This window comes from Lycorma delicatula, chromosome 5, assembly GCF_047948215.1.
Source record: "Lycorma delicatula isolate Av1 chromosome 5, ASM4794821v1, whole genome shotgun sequence".
In the NCBI taxonomy this organism is placed as follows: domain Eukaryota; kingdom Metazoa; phylum Arthropoda; class Insecta; order Hemiptera; family Fulgoridae; genus Lycorma; species Lycorma delicatula.
This window is the reverse complement of record NC_134459.1, coordinates 52,748,727-52,764,391: the sequence shown is the minus strand read 5'-3', so window position 1 is coordinate 52,764,391 and position 15,665 is coordinate 52,748,727. Positions and strand designations below refer to the sequence as shown.

The 15,665-nt window shown below is 30.1% G+C and overlaps 1 protein-coding gene across 5 annotated transcripts in view; it reads right to left on the bottom strand.

Moving 5' to 3' along the window:
• msi (RNA-binding protein musashi) overlaps positions 1-15,665 on the bottom strand; it is a 1,037,545-nt gene that overhangs the window by 463,141 nt on the left and 558,739 nt on the right. The window contains exon 1 of one of the 5 annotated variants that reach the window (XM_075366118.1): positions 11,440-11,458. The exons of the other annotated variants lie outside the window; for them this stretch is intronic. The gene's annotated coding sequence lies outside the window, so the exon portion shown is untranslated. Of the gene's footprint in view, positions 1-11,439; positions 11,459-15,665 lie in introns of those variants that run through there. 5 annotated transcript variants of the gene reach the window in all.

The following is a 15,665-nucleotide window of genomic DNA, read 5'->3' as shown; positions in this document are numbered from 1 at the left end:
AGACAAAATTTTTAGGTAATGATTAGAGGACTAACGACACTTTAAATCGATTCGATACTGTGCCTATTAATCGATTCGATACTGTGCCTATTAAGGGAGGTATGATTTTTTGTCTTCAAAATCCAATTTTTTCTACCCAGTGGGCCAATGGTTAGTGATATCAAAAAACTTTACTTATATAAGTTTCAGGCCCTTATCCAAAGAATAGTAGCAGCTTTAAATGAATTCGATATTTTACTTAATAAGAAAGTATAGCGATATTTTCTTTTTTCGTAAAAGTCCCCCATTTTTATCCCCCAAGAAACGATTTTGGCCGTTAACGAATTTGACCGAGATTTTGGGACGATTTATTTTTAAGGAACAATTTCAAAAAAAATTGGCGCAAAATTACGGCAGTTATCGTGTCCACAAGAAAGTGAAATTATATATATAAATGTATAAAAAAATCTTTTGAGATGACATTGGTTTTGGGGTCTGAGGAATGTGGAACCCGAAGATATGTCGAAATTTTTCGGAAGTCGAATCATGGTACCCATTACAATAGGTAACTTTCTTATGAAATTTACCTAATAAAAAACTGGTGTGTTTATTTATATGTATATCTTCTTTTTGCGTAAATGAAAGTTATTAACACGTTTCATTAATGTAGAAAGTATCTCGAAGAGCATATTTTGATAAATTAATAATTAAAAACAGTACTTTTAGGTTATCTAGACGCCACGCTGTTTGTCGTGTGTTGGGAAAAGTAGATGGTTTTCTGTCGGTATTTTATGTGTATTTAGTTTAAATATCACCTCTATTATTATGTTGTATATTTAATATTAATTAGACTAGGTTAGCATTCAACGCGATAGTCAGGTTATGTTTGGTTAAAAGGCAGTTACTTTTATACGGATTTTAATACAAGATCGTGGATACCCGTGTTCTTTGGTGGTTGAGTTTTAATTAACAACACATCTCAGGAATGGTCGACCTGAGACTTACAAGACTGCAATTGATTTACATTCATACATGTCATCCCCATTCATCCTCTGATGTTAATACCTTACAGTGTTACCGTGGGCTAAACAGGAAAAAGAAAGGTTATATTGATATCGTACGAAGTTAACTACACGGAATCATTAGTTAAGTTACCTAACCTTAACCTGCCTGATCTTGAAAAAAGTGAAAATAAGGTGGCGTACAGACAACCAAAAAGTACCTTATAAACTATTATTTTTCTGTAAAACCAATAACAGTATTAACTTATCTATTAGATTACATATGAAAAAAAAATTAATTATATTTCTTTAAATCACACATAATCAGAATAGGAATCGTTTTTAATCAATAACTGAAGATTATTCGTTACAAATCCCATTTCTAAATATAAGGGTGATTCATTTTTAGTACAGCCTTTGAACAACGTACAAATATATTACATAATTGCACATAAATGAACTGTAAACTTATAAAAGTTGTTTCATATATACCAAATTTTTACTGTTTCAACCTATAATTGACTTCATTATTACATATTCTTTTCTCTAAAATTATGTGTCGTAGATTTTACACGTTAAAAATTAAAAAATTGAACATTTTTTGTTTCAATAGAATAAAATAAAGTGCTTTTTAAAAACATTTTATGATACATTTAGATATTATATTCTACGGCAGACTGAATCCCTTTTATTTTAACAACTAGTCGACTCTACATGAGCTATAAGCGAGTACTGTTGTCTAAGTAACGATTCCTAAAAATAGAGAGCATCTGCGTTGTGCGCGAGTCATTATTCATTATAACTGACGGAATACCATTATTCAAATATAAAATTAATTTATATATATATATATATATATATATATATATATATATATATATTTCTAATATTTAAATGCGAAAGTTTGTGGGGGTTCTGCCCATTTGCAATAGAATCATGCGAGAACCAACCAATCAATAGCTTTCAAATTTTTAGGTTTGTGTTATCCCAGGGAAGCCATAGATCGAGGCCCTAGCTCACTTATGAATTTTTCTTCTTAGTCGACGATCTAATACAGTCTCCGATTTCGTTGTAAAAATAATAGACTATGCGTTTTATAGCATATTCGATTTTTAGCTCTCTATTTCGACCCCTTACTGAGATATAGGGTATTCTAGGGTAATGGAAAGGGGAATCAAAAGGCGTAAGTTCTTTTAGAGCAAGATATTTTATATCAAGAAAGAAAAAAATGTTGGAGGAAAGAGCTTTTTAGGGTTTAATTGTTATTTATTAGTATTATTCTCAAAACCTTGAGGATAAACACAGCGGAGTCTAGGGGTCTTCGCCGCCTGGCTACACAGGAACGTCTTACCGACTAGTATAAATATATCACTTCTGATTCTAATATCAGGACATAAAAAATTAAATAGCTGATGTCAATGAGTTTCTATTAAAACACTGGTAAATTATTAGTAAAAGATACAAATAAGTATTATGTACTAGTAAACGTGATGTCTTTGGCTCCACGTCACGCCAATTATTTAAGTAATCACTGTCTTCAGCTAAAATATTTTAATATAAGATTAAGGATTTACTGATTTTTGTCATTTTTAGCAATTTCAGATTCATTTTAAAAATTGTTTCTTTAATAAATTAATGAAAAAGTAAAGTTTTCAGGACGATAATATAGTATATATTTTTACTTTTTTTACTGGGGAGAGGGAGGAGATTTAAATTTTAAGCTCTACATTAATCCTGACAAAATAAAGTTCAACAATGTCATTGCCAGGTTTAATAATTGATTTGGGACTCTATATCACTCATAATAACTACAAATATCTAAAGAAATTTTAAATCAGTTGTTTGCATTATTGCATTACTTTCTCTTATATTGGGCTAAATTAATTATGAGAAAGTAATACATATATTCATTAATAAAATAAGAGGAAAAATAATAATTAAATTACTCTGGAGACTATAATATGATAAAATTTGATGATAATAATAATAATACTAATAATAAGTTGCGCAGCTACCGTTGTTTAATTCATCATTAAGCAATACAGTAATTATATTAAAGCTTTATTGATAGATTAGCCTAAAGGAAAATGTAAGACAAAACAGTATGTACAACAAATAAGACGTTATACGAAATGATTTCTCAGTCGGGGGTGCCAGTTGCCTGTGGTGAGGCAGACATGTTATTCAATATAGACATGGTTGGTTCTGCAATATAATCTATACAACATAAGTTACGCTATCACTGTTCCATTTATAATCTTAACCACCACGTATTATAGAAACGAAATACAATATAATACTATTTAAAGCTCGATTCAATTACTCTTATAATATATAATAAGTGAAAGTTTTTAATTACAATACAAATTTATAAATACTGGGATATCTGTACCAATTTAAATATGTTAACTTATAAAAACCGTACTAAAAAATTGTTTTTAACTGTAAATTTAAGTAAGAGTTTTAATTACAGAAATATATTTGCATAACACATACTTAGGCCAATTAAAACCTTGCAGTATTTCTAACTGCAGGAGAAAAAGGATATATTTTTTTATTAGTATACCTAACATAAATCTTGGCAAAGTGTAGCATCTGATCTATAAAAGTTAATGAATTTTTATAGCCTCTATTCACTATAGTTTAAAGAAAGAAGACACGTAAGTATGAACAAAAATTATAAAAAAATTTTAATACAATAAATACCAAAGTAGTATTCTAAATAGTATTCTGTTTATTTTATATTATTAAGAACTGGGCTAAAAAACAAGAAAACATATCGTTTACATTTAGAACACATCGAGAAAGCAGGATTTCTATAATGTGGATAGAATTCTATTATTAATAAAGATTTAGAAAATATAGAAGAAGTTACTAATAACACTGCCCAACAATGAAAATGTTTCGGAGTCAAAAATAGCTTATTCTAATGTATTTCTATCTGCTGAATTCAAAGAGCACCATAAAAATGACCAATTAACTCTTGATTTGGAAATACAATGAATGACATGTCATTCTTTAACAGTTCTACATTTTTAGTTTGGGGATAATTTTGTTTTTGGAATTTTTGCACCTGTTAAATGACAAAACACAACTTCTCCAGCTGTTTGTAGGTTATAAAGATTATTACTGTTGCCGTGACTGTAATGTTCATATTGTTTGTGTTGTAATTAGTGCAGAACCTCTAGTTTTCGAGTGCTTACGAACTGAAAAGTTTTTTACATCAAAATACCACGAAAATGTGTAAATTCAGTGAATAATTTTTGTTACATTTGTGGAGAAATAACATTTTCGTCACAACCACAATCTGACATGTCTTATGAAGGCTGCCTATCTGCATGATTTTAGTATGAAGGTAGGGGCAGTGGATAAGTCATGGGGTCTACATATATGTTTAAATTCTTGTTCAGTTATACTACGAGAATGGCTGGAAAATAAAAAAATAACGATCTATGGCTTTTGCTGTGCCTATATGGTTTGGCGGGAGCCTAAAAACCATAGAGATAACTGCTATTTCTGCTTGCCTCCACCTGTAAAGGCAGGATTGTCAATGAAGAAAAGAGGAACAGTTCCATACCCTAATCTTCCATCTCTATTCGACCTTTTCCACATTCCGATAGTTTATCAGTTTCTACTCCACCCCTAAATTATGAGCTTGAAGTAGAAAATGAAGACAAAAAAGATGAAAAAGATGATAAATCGCACAGACTGAGTCAACCGGAATTGAGTGATCTCATTCGAGAAATTGATTTGTCGAAGGGTGAAGGCAGAACTTCTAGGGTCAAAACTACAGAAATGGAATCTTCTTCAACGTGATGTCAGGGTCTCGCAATAAAGACATCATCTGCTTTCTTTTTCTGAGAAGAAAAACAATCTTGTTTGCTGCGATGTTAATGGCTTGATGAAATGTTTGAATTTCAATCATGATCCAACTGATTGGAGACTATTGATAGACTCCTCCAAGCTTAGTTTGAAAGCTGTATTACTTCACAACGTTAACCGCCTCTCTTCTTACTATTCCTATTGACCATACAGTTCACATGAAGGAGACTTATGCAACATGGCAATCCTCCTAGACTGACATCAAATATGCTGAACACAGGTGGAAAATCTGTGGCGATCTAAAAGTCATTGCTGTACTCTTAGGAATGCAACTGGGTACACACTAAATACTGCTGCTTTTTATGTATGTGGGACAACAGAGATAAGAAATCACATTACATTCAAGCAGACTGCCTGCAAGAAATCTTAACTGTAACGAGAAAAATGTCGCTGCCGAGCCTCTCGTGGACCCAAAAGTTATTCTTCTTCCACCCCTTTAAATAAATCTGGGTTTGATGAAAAATTATGTCAAAAGTATGAACCGAAAAGGACAGGCATTTAAGTACTTAATAGACAAATTTCCTACAATAAGTGATGCAAAAGTTAAGGAAGGTATTTTTGTTGGGCCACAACTTCGACTACTTGTAAAGGAACCTGTGCGTTTGACCACGTTTTGGAGGAGAAATAAGAGGAAGCTTGGGAAGCCTTAAAGGGAGTCATTCATGTATGTTTAGGCAATAAAAGAAATGAAAACTATAGTCAGTTGGTGACAGCACTTCTGCAAAAATACCATCAACTCTGGTGCAATGTGTCCCTTAAAATCCATTTTCTTCCCTCACACCTGGGGACTCTGTTCCTCCTAGTTGTGGAATTGTCCACGGAGAAAGACTCCATCAGGATATTTCTTAAATGGAAAGAAAGATATCACGGCCATTGGAATGAAGCAATGCTTAGGGATTACTGCTGGTCTTTGCGTAGGGATGCTCCGGAATTCACAAGAGAAAAGCCAAAAGACAACGATCTCATGAAGCCACCACATGATTCTCTTCAAACCCAACCAACTGCCAGGTAATCTTAGATCAATTAAGAACTCATAGAATGTAATTGTTATTAAAAAAATGTAAAATGGACTTTCTACGTTGTTGGTATACGTAATTAAAATGTATCGTTTTCCGTTAAAATAAAATACTTCCACCTATTGTATATCACAGAAAGTAGAGGTAATAAAACTTTTTCTTTGGTATATTCGTTTTTCTCAACCGGAAATTAGCAAGTTTTGACTCCTGAAGTGAAAGAAATATTAAAAAAAAAATATCTTTGTAGGATAGTGTAATTTAGTGGTTTCTTATTTTGAACCATTCATTGAATAAATTTGTTGTCTCCACGCACACATCACAACTGTCTAAATCTGAAAATAATTATTTATAAGAAATTGAAATTTTATATTAGTAATATTTATAAAAAATTATTCACGGGATGGATTGTAACCATCTAATTTTAAATATCATAAAACTGTTGCTTTGTGCTTCTCAAGTAGATATTGTTGATCGTGTGCGTAGAATTCCCATTAATAACAAGATTACGTGTGTTGTTCATTAATCGATACCTTTGTACGTTTTATTAGATGACAAATTTTCTTGGGATGATCAAATCAGGTATTTAGTAGATTAAAAATATGTTTATATTTCTGAATATACAGACTGTTGCACCAAGAAATGATGCAACATCTGTTATGGTAATAATTGTTTAGGTTAATATTAATGTGTTTTATGTTGGCAGAAGTGACAACAGTTCTTCTCTTGCCAAGTGCGCTGTTTGTGTATTGTTCCAAGGTGGATGACAAAAGAAGACTGACTGTTGAACAACACGTAAGACTGTGTTGTTTTATAATGAAACAAAAGTGAGGTGCTTACACAAAGACGGTTTCGTGCACATTTTCAAACTCGGTGGTCGCTCTCATTTAAACCAATACATAGGCTTTACCAAAAATGTAATAGTGATGGTTCAGTATTTGAGAGTAAGAGCGAAAGGCTTGCCGATGTTCGTTCTCCACAGAATGTCGAAGCTATCAGAGCAGCATTGCTGTGGAGCCCGCGCAAATCACCAAGAAAGTAGCAGCACAACTTGGGATTTCTAGGCGGTCTGTGCAGCAAATTTTAAAAACTTATTTGCATTTGTATCCGTATAAAATAACAGTGTTGCCTGAATTAACGGTTGATAACTAAGAATAAAGAATGACATTCGCTGAACAGGCTGTAAACCAAAACATATTGTTGAACAATGTTTTTTCTTTCATATGAGGAATTTTCATCTAGACTGGATTGTTAATAAACAAAATGTGCGTTTTTTGGCTTCCGAAAATCCACACATGCTTCATGAAAAGGTGCATCACGCACCAAGAATGAAGGAATGGGCCGATATCTCAAGTTATGGGGTAATGGGCCATTCTTTTTTGAACAGACAGTGAACAATGAAAGTTATCTAAACATGCTGCGTAATGATATAATTCTTTAGCTTCTTGCAAAAGGGTTTCAATTAGAAAACGAGTGGTTCATGCAGGATGGAGCCAGACCACACCTAATGTTGTTTTAGACTTTCTGCATGACACCTTTAACACAAATGACATTTCAAACCGATTTCCAAATCGTTTTGCGTGTGGACAGATCTGACCTCCGAACAGTCCTAATTTGATTCCTTGTGATTATTTTCTTTGAGGATTTCTAAAGGAAAAATTTTCTCTAAACATCCTCGTGCAGTGATGGAACTGAGAGTGATGATTATTGAAGCGTGCAACGAGATAATCGAGGATATGTGCTAACAAGTTATTAACATAGGAGTTCGTGTTGAAAAAGTTGCTAGACTTGATGGTGGTCATATTGAACATGTGATAAGCAGTATATAATCTCCAGGTATATAGTAAACACTTGTATTTTACTTTTCTGTATTGCGAATAAAATAAATATTTTTTAACAATACCAAATATTGGATATTTCGTGCGCCACATTCTTTACTAAAAATTCAATAATCATTTAAATTAATCAAATAATGAATTCAATTCAATAATCATTTATTTCTTACAAAAAAACAATATTCACCTTAAACCAACCAGACAATAGAATCGTTTTCATATAAATCAACAACATACTTCGGCTTACGAACAATATCCTTATTATGATTTCATTGCCATTTTTATTACCGAACCGTTTAAAAAATCATCCTACAAATTTGTTTGAAATACAATTACGAGATTTTCTTTTGCAGAAACAATATTACTCTGAATATGAGTTTTTAAATAATTCTAATTAAAATCTGAATTTTCTGCATCCCGTTTAACGTGCTCAAATAATTTTCTTTAACCATTTATGAATTGTTACTTATTTCAGTTATTTTTCATTATAGCATTCTCATGTGTTTTACTTTTAATTTTATAATAAATTGTGTACTTTGTGATGCATTTATCAAGGTTTTTATTACAGTTTCCCTTGATTTATCCAGGCAGATGCCAAGCAGTTTATGTTTTTATCCCTTTGATAGCACATCAACCAATTCCCCTGACGTGATCTATACAGTGTAATATTACGTACAAATCAGAATAAAAAATTCATTTATTTATGCGATTTCTTTTAATGACAGAAATTATGGAGTTTACAACTTTTCGAAAAGAAAAATTAAGTATTTAGTTAAGACATGTTGAAATAAAAACGTGTTATCTTTATTTTCATATATTTTGAAATAGTTTATAAAAAATCTCTCGGAGGTAATGCGAAATTTTATAAAGAAAAAAAAAATTATTTTTTTATTCCTTCAAAATGCCCATTATATTCAACTCAACGCGTAATAATTTCATTCTCCTTTTTAATGAACTGGTCGTAAAATAAACATCATTAATTTCAGAGATAGCAAATCGAATTTATTATCTCCATTGAAAAAAATCCAATAAATTTTTTAAAATCTAAGTTTATTCTTTTATAACATAATTTTGTTTTATGCGAATGTTTCTCTCGTTGTCCAGATTATAATAATGAACTTATTCAATACATAAATGTACTCGTAAATTATAAATTTAAAATAATTTTTTTTTTTTTTTTTTGCTGGTCATGTTAAAATTTTTTTATTATTATATTCTTTCATTGCCTCCTTTGTTTTTGTATATTTTTGGAATGTAAAGGATTTAAATTTGTAATTGATAATTTATAAAATTTTCATAAAATATAAATTATTTATTTTATCTGATACGAACAGCACAATTAAAGTTTAAAAAAATATTTGTGTGCATGTAAATGTTCCTGATTGTCATTTCTGTACAGAATTATTTACAAACTTTTTTCTCCGTATTGTATTTTACATACCGGCTTTATTATAAATAATAGAATTAGATTTATTACTGTTAATAGATTATTATTAAATTTATATATACTCGTATTTTAACATTTAAAAACACTATATTTAGTTTATAATTTAAAGGAGTATAAAAATTATTTTTGATTTTTAAGTAGTTAATTTATTCATTTTTTGTTTGTTTGTAAATTGATGTATTTATTAATGAATTAGTTTGTTAAACTGAATTTTCCTTTGTAACATAAAATACAATTTCAACCTTTTATGTTAAACCCGCATATATTTTATTTAATTCTTTATTAAACTTTATATTACCGTATCTGTAAAGTTTAAGGGCACTATTGATCATTCTGTATAATTTTTTTTTTTGTGAATTGGTGTAATTATTATAATTTTTTTATATTAGTATTTTAAAATAAGTGAAGTGTATTATTATTGTTTTCTATTTTCAAAGCATGTACTCGTATAAATATTGTATATGTTAACGATCGAATAATATCCGCGTTGGTTAGAGTAATTATTCTTTGTAATTACCGCTGGTTCAATTAGTAAATAAATATAGACATTTATTACTTTGTAATTATATATGATACTTAAAGATTATGTATATGGTACATGAATATACATGTTTTTTAATGATTACATAAATGATGTATTGTTGAATACTATACGTAATTTACTGTATATAGATGTTAACAGTATAAGATGTAAATTTGGAACGAACAATATTAGAATTAAATACATTGTTATATTATTTATATAAAATATCAGCTGATATAAAAACATCAGGCCAACTGAATTGTAACAACTTATATTCTATACATGAATAAGAATACAGTTTTTTTCTATGTTTACAAATAATGAGGAGGAAATGATACATAACTCTGAACAAATACTATCAAAACAAGTAATATTTTTAGATAGTTTGCAGTAAACTGATCTATTTATTGTATATCACGAAAACGTCTTTAACAAATCTATTCCATAATTTTATTTTTTTTGTAGAAATTTTAATTCCGGTCACTACTATATCTTCCAAGTATTGCAGTAATACATCAGACGCTATTTGAAACATTTATGTATAAAAACCGTTCTGAAGAAACATATTTAATATTCATGCAATTAACCAAGTATGATTGACCTTAAATAACTTTTTAATTGTTAAAAAAAGAAAAATGAAATTGATTAAATACTCATACCTTAAAACGAATTACTTTTTGGTATGAACTGCTACGGAGGTTGAAATGCATACCATTTTTAAAATTAAATGAGAAAAATATTAAATGGATATCATTCTGATTAAGTTGTCGAAACTGAAGTTGTAAGGTCAATTATGTTTTCAATGCCCTTTAAAATGATTTCACAATCCCTTCTTTTCCATTTAAGAATTTTGAGTTCTTAAATGGAACTGGTAATGTAGCAGACTCTTACTAAAAAAATATATCCTTTGAAGGTTGTAATATTTGTTCAATTTAATTTTTTCTATGTTTAACGCTTAAAAATGTATTTACGTGTTCCTGTATTCTGTGTATGCAACTATTTCTTCTGTATTGTAAAATATATATATATATATTTTAAAGCAATTCATTTAATAACCATACTCCATGCACAGAATAATTAAAACAGGATGACTTATCTTATCTTATTTTATTACAACCACAGAAACGCTTTCGCGAACTTGATTCGCATCATCAGCTGCATTCATGTATTTTATATATATATATATATAAATAATATTACAAAAATCATCATAAACTTCCAAGCGATGATAACATACCACTTATTCACTTACAATTTTATGATAATAATATTTATAAACCAATTAAATTTTATTACAAATCTTTAAATTAAATTTATAATACTTTAAAATCTTATACAAAAAACTTTTATTTAAATTAAAATTCTTTTAAAATTACAATCAAAGCAAGAGATAAAAAACATAAAATGTAAAACATTATTTAAAATTATGAAGATCAATCAATTAAGTTAAAAGTAGAATTTAAAAATACAATTAAAACAAAGATAAGAATTAAAACTTATAAAATAAAAGAAAAACTTAAAGCAAAATCATGTGCCAGCCATTTCACTGAATTTACTCTATTAACCATATTGAAAGATCTATATATATACACACACACACACACACACATATATATATACATAAATATATATCTTTCAATTTTTGATGGTACATAGAATAAAAAAAAAATGTTTTTTGTTCACATAATAAATAATATGATAAAATAAATTATTATATTTTATATATAATATAATATAAAAATTTAAGTGCTTTACTTACTAAATTGTGTGTAATTTACGTGTATATCAGACAAGCAACAACTTACCTGAAACAAAAATTATACAATTACTATTATTAACATTAATTAAATACATATTACGTAAATAAAACATGGAGAAAGTTGTCTAAATTGGACTGGCGCTTACGTTCGACCACCATACTAACTTGACAAGTATGGAAAATGTTTAGAAGTGTTGTTCGGAACAGTAGGTGCTTAGATAGGCAGAAATATAGACCCTCCGTTTCCTTTGTTCTGGTTACCGTAGTTTGCTGTATTACACGAGTGAAAAATTTTGTAAAGTAGCGATCAAATATTTTGTTTGTATTTCAAAAACCTTACTGACATTACACCGTAGGTAAAATGTGCATATTATTTATTATATAATTAGAAGGTACGTTTATTTAGCTCTATAATGGTAACATTGTTCTTGCGTTTTATTTTAAGGTTAACCTTTTGGCCACTCTTTTTCAGTTATGTGGTAAAGTTACCTGATTTGGACCACCGAGTGTTCATGAAATGGACTGGTCCATTCCAGACAACTGACACATTACGTTGAAAATTATTTTATTTTACTTTAATAATTTGATAAATAATACCAGATAACTGAAAGTAGTATTTTTCTTCCAGATTATATATATATATATATATATATATATATATATATATATATATATATATATATATATATATATATACATATATATATATATGGCTGAAAGAGAACATTATGAGCGCTGGTCCGAAAATGACCTTTTGACTGTAGCAGCCTGCAGAAATCGTGATTACGGGCTAAAGAATGTAGCAGAGTATATTTAACCCCAAAAGCTACAGTTAAGAGGCACGCTGAGAGCAAAAACGCTTTCGTTAATGAAGCAAAGACGTTAGGATTTTCAAAAGATATGAAGAAAATGTTGGCTAACGACTTCTTAAAATTGAAGACGGTTATATGCCCTAACTATTACTGTCATAAAAAATTGACTTTTGTTGTTGCAGAAAAGTAATCGCTCCCTCAAAAGTTTAATAAAAAGAAAGGAATGTCAGGAAAAAAATGGTTTTATTCATTTATGCCAAGAAACAAAACTTATCCCTTCGCAAACCTGAAAATGCTTTAACAGAAAAAATTTAAGCCATTATTTTATCTATTAGAAAAATTTGTGGATGAGAATAAAATAACTGCGTATACCATTTTCAATGAAGATGAAATGGCATGTTCTACAGTACAAAAAGCCCTCAAAAAAATAGTAACGGTAAACGGCAAATCGGCACCATTACAAGCGGCGAGCGTGGCGTTAATACTACCATGGTTGTTATTTCCAGTGCTGCAGGAGTTTTTAAGATTTTTAAGAGGAAAATATGGAGGGAAGATTTAAAAATTGGTTCTCCACAAGGCATGTTACACTGTAAAGTGGATATATTAATATAGAGTTATTTCTGAAGTGGCTGAAGCATTTTTACATGTATATTAATTGAATAATAAGGTAATATTGCTCCTAGATGGGCATACTACTTATAGCAAAAATCTTGAACTGTTCGAGTTTGCTTGGGAACACGGAATCATATTGCTGAAATTATCCGGGGACACAACTCACCGGTTACATCCGTTGGATGTTGCCGGCACATTTTATTCAGTCACAAGAGATATTTCTACGTCAGTTTAAGGCTGATAAAATCAATCAAAAATAAAAAAAATTTAAAATCATTTGTTAAGCAAGCAATGCTTAATTAAGCATATGACAGAGCAGCTACGGTTGGAAATGCAGAGAATGCTTTTTCGTTCTTCAACACAAATGAAATAAATACTTTTGATGGCTAACAAAATAAACCGATACATGGTTGGATAGGCGAGTTTTGCAAAAATGTATCTGATGAAGGCCCTTGAAATCGCCAATGACTTAAATATCGATAGGTATGAATTAAAAGCTAGTTTTAATTGGGTACGTCGCCGATTTCTTTGCCGAAATAGTTGATATGAAGAAAGACGACAATAATACAGCGTCTACCAGAAACATAAGAAATAAAACGAATAATTATTCCCTAGATCATTGATTCTCAAACTTTTTCTCCTACCGCCCACATTGAGCATCAAAAATTTTCTAGCGCTCTCAAAATTTTTAAACTTACCATCTGTTAAAAATAACTTTTTTGTCCACCGTCCACATTCAAAATTAAACATTTAAGAGCGCTCACGAAATTTTTAAACTTACCATCCGTTAAAAATAATAATTGCAATTGCTGTTTTTAGAATGCGTTCTTAAAAACAGCAATTGCAATTATTATTTTTAAACGTGGCATATCCTATTTCTGAGTTGAAATTTACATTTTAATTTGAAATATCAGGGAAATGTAATTTTTTTATCAGCCATCGCCTTCCTAGATCACCTGAACGACCCCAATTTTCTGTGGACCTTCTACCGCCCCCCCCCAGAAGGCTTCCAGTGCCCAGTAAGGGAGGTTATCGCCCACTTTGAGAACGAATGCTTTAGATGAAATTATAAATTTGGACGAACCACAGAAGAATTTTAAAATGTAATGGACAACAATAATTGAAGGAGTAGGGGCAAAGTGTTCACATATAAACCACCGGTTTCGAGAAACAAGGTTACTCGGTGATGCAGACAATACTTAAGGACTGGGAAAAATTACCCCGAACATAATTTTTAAAAGGAAAAATTAACCGAAAAATGAAAAATTTCCACCCGATATTGTCGTACGAGCACAAGAAAAGAGATAGTTGAATAATAAATTAATATTGAAGTTAGCGTCGACCAGACGCTTTATTAGGAAATTTTTCCATATTTTGTAATGGACAGCTTTAGGGGTTATATGACCGATGATGTAAAGCGAAGACTGATTGGTGGAAAATGTAATCAACTTATTTTTCCTGGTGGAATGAAATCTATTTTTCAAGCTCAAGATATCTGCGTAAAACGACGTTTAAAACAATACTTCGCAAACGATTCATAAAACTAGACGGCCAACATGACACTATTATCATCTGCTAAGATTTAGTAATCATCTTTCTGTTCCATTGACATTTTTGAATTGATTATTGAAGCTTGGTCAGAAACACCGGATGAGTTGCTTAAAAAATCGTTCAAGTTGAACGCTCCCGATGGAAGTGAGGAAGATTATTTGTGGTTAAGTGATTACGGACGTAATTGGAATTCTACGGATGAAAGGAACTCGATTAAGGTAAATAACTAGTATTATAATTTACGATTTACGCTGATTTACTATCCAAATAACTAATACTGTTATACGTTCAATTTTCTATAGTGATTGTTAATAAAAATGCAAAAAAGTAACCTGGGTGCGTGTAGTACGTGGGTATATACTTTATCTAATTATGAGTATTACAACAGATCATGCTACTAGTGTAAGCTATAGATGCATTGATGTTATTTTTCTTTGTGTGTTGCAATGTCCATCAGGCGAAAAAAATTGATATAATGTTAAGTGAAAAATAATTAGGACATCAGAAATAAAATAAACAAAAAAGTTCATTCGGAAAAAAGCACTCTTACTTAATTTTCATCGGTTTCCATTTTATATTTTTTCAAAAAAGATTATCTCTTAGGAACGGATTGATATTGTGTTTAATGAAATTTGGTGTTCATTTCCCTAACAATAAATAGGTTGAAATATTTCAACCTTCAAAATTTTCAATAGGTTTAAAAATGTCGATCATTAAATTTTTTTAATCACTAACAGATTATTTTATAAATCAAATAAACAATCATTGTTTTAAGGCGATGTCAAACTGCTGCATACATTTCAGTTTTGACCTTTTTTTTCCTGTTTAGCCTCCGGGAAGAATCACCGTCAGGTATTACTTCAGAGGATCAATGAGGATGATATGTATGGGTGTAAGTGAAGTGTAGTCTTGTACTGTGTCAGGTCGACCATTCCTGAGATCTGTGGTTAATTGAAACCCAACCCTACCAAAGAACACCGGTATCCACAAACTTGTTTTCAAATCCGTATAAAAGTAAATGCCTTTATTAGGATTTGAACCTTAGAACTCTAGACTTCGAAATCAGCTGATTTTCGAAGACACGTTCAGCAGTAGAAACAAATCGGTGGGTTCGGTTTTGACCTTAAGTTAAATACAACTGTTATTTTACGATCCCCTAAAAAAAAACTTGTCATCCTAAGTTCTAATCCATAGTTAAAAATTAAAAAGTTAAATTTTATTTTATATTTACTTTTTTTTTACTTAAATAAT